This window comes from Brassica napus, unplaced genomic scaffold (assembly GCF_020379485.1).
Source record: "Brassica napus cultivar Da-Ae unplaced genomic scaffold, Da-Ae ScsIHWf_521;HRSCAF=783, whole genome shotgun sequence".
In the NCBI taxonomy this organism is placed as follows: Eukaryota; Viridiplantae; Streptophyta; class Magnoliopsida; order Brassicales; family Brassicaceae; genus Brassica; species Brassica napus.
This window is the reverse complement of record NW_026016590.1, coordinates 7,047-20,093: the sequence shown is the minus strand read 5'-3', so window position 1 is coordinate 20,093 and position 13,047 is coordinate 7,047.

The window sequence follows — 13,047 nt, the reverse complement described above, 5'->3', positions numbered from 1 at the left end:
CTGTGGCTGTCTGTGTGTGTCTATGTGTGTCTGTCTGTGTTCGTTAGCACACACATGACGTCCGTGGCTGTCCATCAGTACACATATCAGCACACTGGTCCTTAGAATCAGCACGCTGGCCCTTCCTGTGGAGTGTTTGGGTGATTTTGGCCCTCGTGGGCTGTCTGTTCAGTACACACAGGACGTCCGTGGGTGTCCGCCAGCACACATAGGACGTCCGTGAGTGTCCGCCAGCACACAGAGGACATCCGTGGCTGTATATGGCTGTCCGTCAGCACACACAGGATGTCTGTGGCTGTCCGTCAACGCACACATGATGTCTGTGGCTGTCTGTGTGTGTCCGTCAGCACACACATGACGTCCGTGTGTGTCCATCAGTACACATATCAGGACCCTGGTCCCTGGACTCAGCATGATGGCCCTTCCCATGGACTGTTCGGGTGATTTTGGCCCACGTGGCCTGTCTGTTCAGTACACACAGGACGTCTGTGGGTGTCCGTCAGCACACACAGGACGTCCGTGTGTGTCTGTCAGCACACACAGGACGTCCGTGGCTGTCTGTGTTTGTCCGTGTGTGTCCGTCAGCACACACAAGACATCCGTGGCTGTCCGTCAGTACAAATATCAGCACGTTGGTCCTTGGACTCAGCACGCTGACCCTTCCCGTGGACTGTTCGGGTGATTTTTGCCCACGTGGGCTGTCTATTCTGTACACACAGGACGTCCGTGGGTGTCCGCTAGCAAACACAGGACGTCTGTGGCTGTCCGTGTGTGTCTGTCTGTGTCCGTCAGCACACACATGACGTCTGTGGCTGTCCATCAGTACACATATCAGCATGTTGGTCCTTGGAATCAGCACGCTGCCCCTTCCCGTGGAGTGTTTGGGTGATTTTGGCCCATGTGGGCTGTCTGTTCAGTACACACAGGACGTCCGTGGGTGTCCGCCAGCACACACAGGACGTCCGTGGCTGTCTGTGGCTGTCCGTCAGCACACATAGGATGTCTGTGGCTGTCCGTCAGCGCACACAGGATGTCTTTGGCTGTCTGTGTGTGTCCGTGTGTGTCTGTCAACACACACAGGACGTCCGTGGCTGTCCATCAGTACACATATCAGGACGCTGGTCATTGGACTCAGCATGATGGCCCTTCCTGTGGACTGTTCGGGTGATTTTGGCCCACGTGGCCTGTTTGTACAGTACACACAGGACGTCTGTGGGTGTCCGTCAGTACACACAGGACGTCTGTGGCTGTCCGTGTGTGTCCGTGTGTGTCTGTCTGTGTTCGTCAGCACACATAGGACGTCCGTGGCTGTCCATCAGTACACATATCAGCACGTTGGTCCTTGGACTTAGCACACTGACCCTTCCCGTGGACTGTTTGGGTGATTTTGCCAACGTGGGCTATCTGTTCAGTACACACAGGACGTCTATGGGTGTCTGCCAGCACACACAGGACGTCTGTGGCTGTCCGTCAGCACACACAGGACATCTGTGGCTGTCCGTGTGTGTACGTGTGTGTCCGTCAGCACACACAGGACGTCTGTGGCTGTCCGTGTTTGTACGTGTGTGTCCGTCAGCATACACATGACGTCCGTGGGTGTCCGCCAGCACAAACAGGACGTCCGTGGCTGTCCGTGTGTGTCCATGTGTGTCCGTATGTGTCCGTTAGCACACACATGACGTCCGTGGCTATCCATCAGTACACATATCAGCACGTTGGTCCTTGGACTCAGCACGCTGGCCCTTCCGGTGGACTGTTTGGGTGATTTTGGCCCATGTGGGCTGTTTGTTCAGTACACACAGGACATCCGTGGGTGTCCGCCAGCACACACAGGACGTCCGTGGCTGTCCATGGCTGTCTGAGGGTGTCCGTCAGTACACACAAGACGTCCGTGGCTGTCCGTGTGTGTCCGTGTGTGTCTATGGGTGTCCGCCAGCACACACAGGACATCTGTGGCTGTCCGTCAGCACACACAGGACGTCCGTGTGTGTCCGTCAGCACACACAGGACGTCCGTGGCTGTCCATCAGTATACATATCAGCACGCTGGTTCTTGGACTCAGCACGCTGGCCCTTCCCGTGGACTGTTTGGGAGATTTTGGCCCACGTGGGCTATCTGTTAAGTACACACAGGACGTCCGTGGGTGTCCGCCAGCACACACAAGACGTCCGTGGGTGTCTGTGGCTGTCCGTCAGCACACACAGGATGTCCTTGTGTGTCCGTGTGTGTCCGTCAGTACACACAGGACGTCTGTGGCTGTCCATCAGTACACATTTCAGCACGCTGGTCCTTTGACACAGCACGCTGACCATTCCCGTGGACGGTTCGGGTGATTTTGGCCCACATGGGCTGTCTGTTCAGTACACACAGGACGTTGGTGGGTGTCCGTCAGCACACACAGGACATCTGTGTCTGTCCATGTGTGTCTGTGTGTGTCTGTCTGTGTCCGTCAGCACACACAGGACGTCTGTGGCTGTCCATCAGTACACATATCAGCACGTTGTTCCTTGGACTTAGCACGCTGGCCCTTCCCGTGGACTGTTTGGGTGATTTTGCCAACGTAGGCTGTCTGTTCAGTACACACAGGACGTCTGTGTCTGTCCGTGTGTGTCTGTCTGTGTCCGTCAGCACACACAGGACGTCTGTGGCTGTCCATCAGTACACATATCAGCATGTTGGTCCTTGGACTTAGCACGCTTGCCCTTCCCGTGGACTGTTTGTGTGATTTTGCCAACGTGGGCTGTCTGTTCAGTAAACACAGGACGTCCGTGGGTGTCCGCCAGCACACACAGGACGTCTGTGGCTGTCTGTGGCTGTCCGTCAGCACACAAAGGAAATCCGTGGCTGTCCGTGTGTGTACGTGTGTGTCCGTCAGCACACACAGGACGTCTGTGGCTGTCCGTGTTTGTACGTGTGTGTCTGTCAGTATACACATGAGGTCCGTGGGTGTCCGCCAGCACACACAGGACGTCCGTGGCTCTCCGTGTGTGTACATGTGTGTCCGTCTGTGTCTGTCAGCACACACATGACGTCTGTGGCTGTCCATCAGTACACATATCAGCACGTTGGTCCTTGGACTCACACGCTGGCCCTTCCGGTGGACTGTTTGGGTTATTTTGGCCCACGTGGGCTGTCTGTTCAGTACACACAGGACATCCGTGGGTGTCTGCAAGCACACAGAGGACGTCTGTGGCTGTCCGTGGCTGTCTGAGGCTGTCCGTCAGCACACACACGACGTCCGTGGCTGTCCATGTGTGTCCGTGTGTGTCTGTGGGTATCTACCAGCACACACAGGACGTCTGTGGCTGTCCGTCATCACACACAGGACGTCCGTGTGTGTCCGTCAGCACCAACAGGGTGTCCGTGGCTGTCCATCAGTATACATATCAGCACACTGGTTGTTGAACTCAGCACGCTGGCACTTCCCGTGGACTGTTTGAGTGATTTTGGCCCATGTGGGATATCTGTTCAGTACACACAGGACGTCCGTGGGTGTCCGCCAGCACACACAGGACGTCTGTGGCTGTCTGTGGCTGTCTGTGGCTGTCTGTGGCTGTCCATCATTACACATATCAGCGCGTTGGTCCTTTGACTCAGCACGCTGACCATTCCCGTGGACTGTTCGGGTGATTTTGGCCCACGCTCTGTTCAGTACACACAGGACGTCGGTGGGTGTCCGTCAGCACACACAGGACGTCCGTGTCTGTCTGTGTCCGTCAGCACACACAGGACATTTGTGGCAGTCCGTGTGTGTCTGTGGCTGTCCGTGTGTGTCCGTGTGTGTCCGGGTGTGTCTGTGGCTGTCCATGGCTGTCCATCAGTACACATATCAGCACGTTGGTCCTTGGACTCAGCACGCTGACCCTTCCCGTGGACTGTTCGGGTGATTTTGGCCCAGGCAGGCTGGCTGTTCAGTACAGACAGGACGTCTGTGGGTGTCCGCCAGCACACACAGGACGTCCGTGGCTGTCCGTGTGTGTTTGTTTGTGTTCGTCAGCACACACAGGACGTTCGTGGCTGTCTATCAGTACACATATCAGCACGTTGCCAATATGGGCTGTATGTTCAGTACACACAGGACGTCCGTGGGTGTCCGCCAGCACACACAGGACGTCTGTGGCTGTCTATGGCTGTCCGTCAGCACACACAGGACCTCTGTGGCTGTCCGTGTGTGTACGTGTCTGTCCATCACCCCACTTAGGACATCCGTTGCTGTCCGTGTTTGTACGTGTGTGTCCGTCAGCATACACATGACGTCCGTGGGTGTCCGCCAGTTCACACAGGACGTCTATGGCTGTCTGAGTGTGTCCGTGTGTGTCTGTGTGTGTCCGTGGCTGTCTGTGGCTGTCCATCAGTACACATATCAGCACGTTGGTCCTTGGACTCAGCACATACAGGACTTCCGTGTGTGTCTCTCTGTCCGTATGTGTCCGTCAGCACACACAGGACGTCTGTGGGTGTACGTGTGTGTCCGTCAGCACACACAGGACGTCCGTGGGTGTCCGTTAGCACACACATGACGTCTGTGGGTGTCTGTAACACCCCGATCCGGCCGATAAGGCCGTGGTCGAAGTCTTACGTCGCTCGGTCTACTTCCTAGCCGAACCTCTTAATTTTTGCCCTTTATTTATAATATCGCCTAAAGGCGAGGGCTAACTTAGATCTTAGCTAAAGACTTCCCTAGTCATTAATAGCCTAGATCCTTTCAACAGTTACGCAGCGGATTATTCTCTAGTAAACCATTGGTCTAAAACCAATCTAACACTTGTCTGGTCGAATCACCTTAGCCTTGGTCAGTTTACTCAACTACCAATTAGCTTAAAGGTCAATCCTAAACCCAAACCAAGCCATACGATTCTGAGGTTCCATTCCCCTAAACCATTCTATCTAGATCTACATAAGTAAATGCTAGATCATACCTTTGCCACATCTATGGAGCTCATTAGCTCATCGGTCCTCCATTGACTCGAACTAATCATTCAACTCATTGAGTCTCTTATTGGTCTTTATCTTTGTCCCTGCATCAAACAGCTCCCCTAGGTACTTAGTCATTCAACCAACCATCCCCACAGACATAAGTAACCTTTGAGAAGTCTTCGAAAAGGATAAGGGTATGCATCTGGCCTTTATCGGCTCATGCACACTAAAACATCCTCTTGCCTTATAGGCAATAGTACCCAATCCATATTCTGGACTGAAAAATCTCATTAGATCCTAAGTCAATCAACCAACCATCCTCACATGACTTGGAACTGATGAGTCAATATCTGGCCTGACCGGCCTTGGGACTTAACCCAGACAACAGATATGATTTGTTTATATCAACCGATGCATTCCTTAATCAGATTAGTTCCGACTCCTTGAACCATCATCCAGAGGTCAGGTCGTCCATACTCAACCATGATCATATCTTACACGGCTTTCCATTAACAATCACACCTAGGCTTAGTACCTATGGTCTACGACACATAATACTAGCCATACACTTCGTCATGGCTCTTAGCCAACACCGAAGCTATCAAAACCAAGGTTGATATATAGAAGCATCACATCAATACTCTTACTCCAGAAACGTGACTATCCATACTAGTGCTCGGCCATCGAACCATCGTCATGAAACATGATCCGACCACTAGACTTGATAAACCATCGTCTACTTAGCAGGTATTGATATAACCGGCCTTCCATTGCCATCATGTAGGTCAACTCCCTACATAAGGCATCCCTATCCTACTCACCAACCCAAAGTTTATTGTAAGATATCCCACTTAGCCTTTGCGGCTAAAACCATCCAACCATAGCCGGATCGTCCATAGTCCCGTCTAACCGTCTAGTTAAGATCTAGGTGTGATCGGCCAGTTATAAGTCCTTCCCAATGGCTCACGGTCCTTCTCATCTGATCCAACCCAAAGCCTTGATCCTACCATAGAGTAAGGCCCAAGACCAAACCGGATTGCCTTCCAACCGATCAGACCTTGCTACACAACACCCCGGTTAAACGAACCGTCCGTCTGTTCGACTATGCAGCCGCGGACTGTCCACTTGGTTCGGCCTAAGCCTTGAACCAATGGCACCGTTTGGAATTCACACCCTTTGGGAACTAGTACCCTTTGGACATTCGTGCCTCTTGGCAACTCATGACCCTTGGCATCTCGCACCCATTCAGATGCTCCAACCGTTCGACCTAACCGTCCGTATGGACTGTCTGGTCCGTGCATGTGTCCGGCCTATGGCCAAAGGATCACGCCTTAACCTACCCAAGTCATGAAACATTGTGACTGATCAGGGAAGGGTTGCAACCGTTCAGAACAGAACAGAAACGCCACTATCCAATCGGATCACCTGAGGCCAGTCAGATCATGCGCGTGCCTAACTCGTCGGTTATGGACTGCGACCGCATTACTCTACCAGAACCACGGTTATAACCAATCCCAACACATCAACAAGGCCATACCAATGTACAGAAGGAGTAGAAGAAGAATTGAATGAAAAGAATGAGAAGAATAGGACACAATCCAACGCCCATGGCTAGAGCGGTTCAGACTGTCCGATTGTCTTACCGGTGAGTCGGTGGTTACCCCACTGACCCTATCTTACTGAACCACGGCTTTGGAGTCCTTCTCCAGACCCTTCTATATGCCTTGGGTATTCATAACCACACGGCCTACTCTCTCCTAAACCGTTCTCCTTGGCAGAGATACAAAACCACCACGACCGGTCCTTTTCCGGCCGATCTCTTGGCCGGAACTCTCTCTCTCTCTCTCTACATTTTTCCATGAGTATTTTACACTGGAATTGGATAATGAAACCAACAGGAGAGACCCCATATTTATAGAAAAAGAGGGGGTAAGTCTTGCCCCAGGAACAGGCACGACTTGCTAGCGAATGGGCACCATCGGCCAAGGGTTGTGCCCTCACGGCCACTTGCATCCCTTCGCCCTTTCTGATTGGGTTTGGGGTCAGTCATAAGCCCAACCCACGCCCCAAGCCTTCTGGACTTAGCCCACGGTTTTGTCCAAAGACCCAACAGCCCACGGCCTCATGGCCGGACCTCACAGCCCGCCACTAACCCGGACCCGGACAATCGGCCTAAAACCCGAACAGTCCGTCTAGCTGAGGTGAGCTGACTCTCAGCTGCCTCAGCTGAGTGAGCTAGTAGTCCAGCTAGTGGAGCTGACATAGTAGGGACTGAGCTGGAGTGAACTAAACCTAGCTTCGTTGAGCTGGTTGAGCTACTCGTCTACTTCGTCCAGTTACCGTCTTACTCGTCCTAGCTGTCTCTTAGCTTATATAAGGTTAAATCTAAGTTTCCTTATGTTCTTAACCTTCTTTATCGACCATGGAACACTTGTCTTGATGTCCTAAGACTGGCTGGTACGTTTCCTCGAACCATGGCCGTCCCGACAATCCTATCCACGATTGGGGGCGTGACAGTGTCCGTCAGCACACACAAGACGTGCGTGTGTGTCCATCAGCACACACAGGACTTCCGTTGCTGTCCGTGTGTGTCCGTGTGTGTCCGTCAACACACATAGGACGTCCGTGGCTGTCCATCAGTACATATATCAGCACGTTGGTCCTTGGACTCAACACGCTGGCCCTTCGCGTGGACTGTTCAGGTGATTTTCGCCCACGTGGGCTGTCTTTTCAGTACACACAGGACGTCCGTGGGTGTCCGAAAGCACACACGGGACGTCCTTGGATTTCAGTGGCTGTCCGTCAGCACACACAGGACATCCGTGGCTGTCCATCAGTACACATATCAGCACGTTGGTCCTTGGACTCAGCACGCTGACTGTAACACCCCCGAACAGTCCTAGACATATGGTCGATCAACCGGCCAACAATCAAACAAGAACATGACCGATCGACCGTCTAATACCCAGGGTTGGAGATGAAAGGTCAACCGGCCAGCCAACAATCAAACAAGAACATGACTGACCGTTCAATAGCGTGATCAATCTACTCTATATGCGACTCGATCTACCCTAAATTCCAAGTGGAATTCAAACAAACCAACTCACAGTGTTCTAGGCGAGAAGCTGCTGGTTGATCGGAGAGGACTTGGCCAAAACCAATGGGATGCCTTGACTGGACTGGACTGAACTGACCTCGACTTGGACAGACCCTCGGCTTGATCATGAAGACACTAACAGGTCTGGACGGACTGATCTGAACAGAACCTTCTTTAGCTCCTCGACAGTTCTTCGGACTTTCCGGCGGAGCATCGAGCAGAACATCGATGATCTGAATCCGTGGAACTGAACTAATCTTGGACAGCACCTCCACTTGATTGTAGGAGAATATGACTGGCTTGGACGGATTGAATTAGACAGAGCTTCCGCGTCACAATCGTAGAGAATCGCCGATTGGACGGAACTGGCCTTCTCGGTCTTCAGAATCGATCAAACTCTAGATCAAACACTCTCTTTCTCTCTCTCTATCTAGACACGTTGACTTCATTCCCATCTGAGCTGATCTTCATTTGATTAACCATCAGTTGGACAGAACCTTCCCAAGGTGCTGACTAGAAATATGTAGAGAACTGACCTCGAAAACTCTATAAAACTCTCGATATAGCTCGGAATCACTTGCTTTCTTTTTCTACATTTCTCTTATGTTTTTAACTGGCTTTGGAGAGGTCTGGATGTCTTCAAATGATCTGGGGTCTTGTCCTATTTATAGAATACAGCAGCCAATCAGATTCAGGTTGGTGGCCGCCCGTGTGTCGCTCCGCATGGCTCCGGACGCATGCACGGCGACACCTCGTGCTCCACATGTCCTTCAGCATGGCCAGGACTCATGCATGGCGCCACCACTCCTCCCAGATGTCAGGATGCATGACTGGAACTCATGCAAGGCGCCACAGCATCACACACATGGCTGGCCGCATGCTTCGGTTGCATGCGTCGCGACATCTCGTGCTTGGCCGCTCCACCTCGTGCTTCTATGTGTCTGGCTGCATGGACTGCTTCCATGCACGTCTACACCTCCTACTTGTGTTGACACTGAGCTTTTTAGATGGTTGACACCACGTTCTGATCCCATGCAACAAGCCACCTCGAGCTTCTCGGTCCATTCGCCTGATTTCGATCGTTCCGGTGAATTTTCATCCTGCAATCAATCCCAAATATTTTTCTACAGCCTCTCTTATGCTCAGAACAATTTTAATAAACTCCACTTGATCTCTGAAGTTGAGGGAAAATATGTCCTGAGCCTCCGGTATCCTCGAAAAATTTCATAATACCGAAATTAGGGTTTTCGTCCAATTTTGGGTTTTCCCGTCGTGCTTCAATCCCGTCGTGCTTGCTTCCCGTCGTGCTTACTTCCCGTCGTGCTTACTTCCCGTCGTGCTTAATTCCCATCATGTTTCCAATGTCTTCGAAATAATTCTTCCAAAACGTCGAGCTTCTAAACCGTCGTGCTTCCAAAAATGTTATGCTTCGAAAACGTCCGTCTCATCAATCTAAGACATCTTCTAACAATGGTCGAGCAACTTATTCGACTCATAGTTAACTCACAATCACTTCTTCGCCCACTTCGTACTTCAAAACTTCTCGATTCCCCGTGACTCGACCACCACAAAGGTACTCGACCATTCTCTCTCCTTTTTTTTAACGGGTTTCTACATTCTCCACCCCCCCCCCCTTAATAGAATTTGTCCTCGAATTCTTAGTTGCACCGTTGCTCGTCTTCCCAACATTATCCACTTGTTTCCATAACCTCTTTACTCTGTCCACCACGGTTCCTTGAGTGTCCTCTTCAAGGCCTCCACAATCGTCTTCATATCTCTTCACTTGAATGATCACTGAGTCATCCTCTTTCTTTTACTCTGCCATAACACACTCATTACCCTGATACGATCTTGTCCATTCTCGTTCCTCTTCAAGGCCTCCACAATCGTCTTCATATCTCTCCACGGGTTTTTTTTTAATGGGTTTCTACACTGACCCTTCCCGTGGACTGTTCAGGTGATTTTGGCCCACGTGGGCTGTCTGTTCAGTACACACAGGATGTCCGTGGGTGTCGGCCAGCAAACACAGCACGTCTGTGTCTGTCCGTGTGTGTCTGTCTGTGTCCGTCAGCACAAACAGGACGTCTGTGGCTGTCCTTCAGTACACATATCAGCACGTTGGTCCTTGGACTCAGCACGCTGGCCCTTCCCGTGGACTGTTCGGGTGATTTTGGCCTAGGCGGGCTGTCTGTTCAGTACACATAGGACGTCCGTGGGTGTCCGCCAGCACACACAGGATGACCGTGGCTGTCCGTGTGTGTCAGTGTGTGTCTGTCTGTGTTCGTCAGCACACACAGGACGTCCGTGGCTGTCCATCAGTACACATATCAGCACGTTGGTCCTTGGACTTAGCACGCTGACCCATCCCGTGGACTGTTTGGGTGATTTTGCCAACGTGGGCTGTCTGTTCAGTACACACAGGACGTCTGTGGGTGTCCGCCAGCACACACAGGTCATCCGTGGCTGTCTGTGGCTGTCCGTCAGCACACACAGGACATCCATGGCTGTCCGTGTGTCCGTCAGCACACACAGGACGTCTGTGGCTGTCCGTGTTTGTACGTGTGTGTCTGTCAGCATACATATGACGTCCGTGGGTGTCCGCCAGTTCACACAGGACGTCCGTGGCTGTTCGTGTGTGTCCGTGTGTGTCCGTGTGTGTCTGTGGCTGTCTGTGGCTGTCCATCAGTACACATATCAGCACGTTGGTCCTTGGACTCAGCACACACAGGACTTCCGTGTGTGTCTGTCTGTCCGTATGTATCCGTCAGCACACACAGGACGTCTGTGGCTGTACGTGTGTGTCCGTCAGCACACACAGGACATCCGTGGGTGTCATCAGCACACACAGGACGTCTGTGGGTGTCTGTCAGCACACACAGGACGTCCGTGTGTGTCCGTCAGCACGCACAGGACTTCTGTGGCTGTCCTTGTGTGTCCGTCAACACACATAGGACGTCTGTGGCTGTCCATCAGTCCATATATCAGCACGTTGGTCCTTGGACTCAGCACGCTGGCCCTCCCCATGGACTGTTGGGTGATTTTGGCCCACGTGGGCTGTCTGTTCAGTACACACAGGACGTCCGTGGGTGTCGTCCAGCAAACACAGGACGTCTGTGTCTGTCCGTGTGTGTCTGTCTGTGTCCGTCAGCACAAACAGGACGTCTGTGGCTGTCCTTCAGTACACATATCAGCACGTTGGTCCTTGGACTCAGCACGCTGGCCCTTCCCGTGGACTGTTCGGGTGATTTTGGCCAAGGCGGGCTGTCTGATCAGTACACACAAGACGTCCGTGGGTGTCCGCCAGGACACACAGGACGTCCGTGGCTGTCCGTGTGTGTCCGTGTGTGTCTGTCTGTGTTCGTCAGCACACACAGGACGTCCGTGGCTGTCCATCAGTACACATATCAGCACGTTGGTCCTTGGACTTAGCACGCTGACCCATCCCGTGGACTGTTTGGGTGATTTTGCGAACGTGGGCTGTCTGTTCAGTACACACAGGACATCCGTGGGTGTCCGCCAGCACACACAGGTCGTCCGTGGCTGTCTGTGGCTGTCCGTCAGCACACACAGGACATCGATGGCTGTCCGTGTGTGTACGTGTGTGTCCGTCAGCACACACAGGACGTCTGTGGCTGTCCTTGTTTGTACGTGTGTGTTCGTCAGCATACACATGACGTCCGTGGGTGTCCGCCAGTTCACACAGGACGTCCGTGGCTGTTCGTGTGTGTCCGTGTGTGTCTGTGGCTGTCCATCAGTACACATATCAGCACGTTGGTCCTTGGACTCAGCACACACAGGACTTCCGTGTGTGTCTGTCTGTCCGTATGTGTCCGTCAGCTCACACAGGACGTGTGTGGCTGTACGTGTGTGTCCGTCAGCACACACAGGACATCCGTGGGTGTCATCAGCACACACAGGACGTCTGTGGGTGTCTGTCAGCACACACAGGACGTCCGTGTGTGTCCGTCAGCACGCACAAGACTTCCGTGGCTGTCCGTGTGTGTCCGTCAACACACATAGGACGTCTGTGGCTGTCCATCTGTACATATATCAGCACGTTGGTCCTTGGACTCAGCACGCTGGCCCTCCCCATGGACTGTTTGGGTGATTTTGGCCCACGTGGGCTGTCTGTTCAGTACACACATGACGTCCGTGGGTGTCCGCCAGCACACACAAGACGTCTGTGGCTGTCAGTGGCTGTTCGTCAGCACACACAGGACATCCATGGCTGTCCATCAGTACACATATCAGCATGTTGGTCCCTTGACTCAGCACGCTGACCCTTCCCGTGGACTGTTCAGGTGATTTTGGCCCACGTGGGCTGTTTTTTCAGTACACACAGGAAGTCCGTGGGTGTCCGCCAGCACACACAAGACGTCTGTGGCTGTCAGTGGCTGTCTGTCAGCACACACAGGACGTCCGTGGCAGTCCGTGTGTGTCCGTCAGCACACACACGACGTCTGTGGCTGTCCATCAGTACACATATTAGCACGCTGGTCCTTGGAATCAGCACGCTGGCCCTTCCCGTGGACTGTTCGGGTGATTTTGGCCCACGTGGGCTGTCTGTTCAGTACACACATGTTGTCTGTGGGTGTCCGTCATCACACACAGGACGTCCGTGTATGTCCGTCACCACAAACAGGACGTCCGTGGCTGTCTGTGTGTGTCCACCAGCACACACAGGATGTCCGTGGCTGTCCATCAGTACATATATCAGCACGTTGGTCCTTGGACTCAGCACGCTGACCCTTACTGTGGACTGTTCAGGTGATTTTGGCCCACGGGGGCTGTCTTTTCAGTACACACAAGACGTCCGTGGGTGTCCGCCAGCACACACAGGACGTCCGTGGCTGTCCATCATCACACACAGGACGTCCGTGGCTGTTCGTGTGTGTCCCGTCAGCACACACAGGACGTCCGTGGTGTCCATTAGTACACATATCAGCACACTGGTCCTTGGACTCAGCACGCCGGCCCTTCCTGTGGACTGTTTGGGTGATTTTGGCCCACGTGGGCTGTCTGTTCAGTACCCA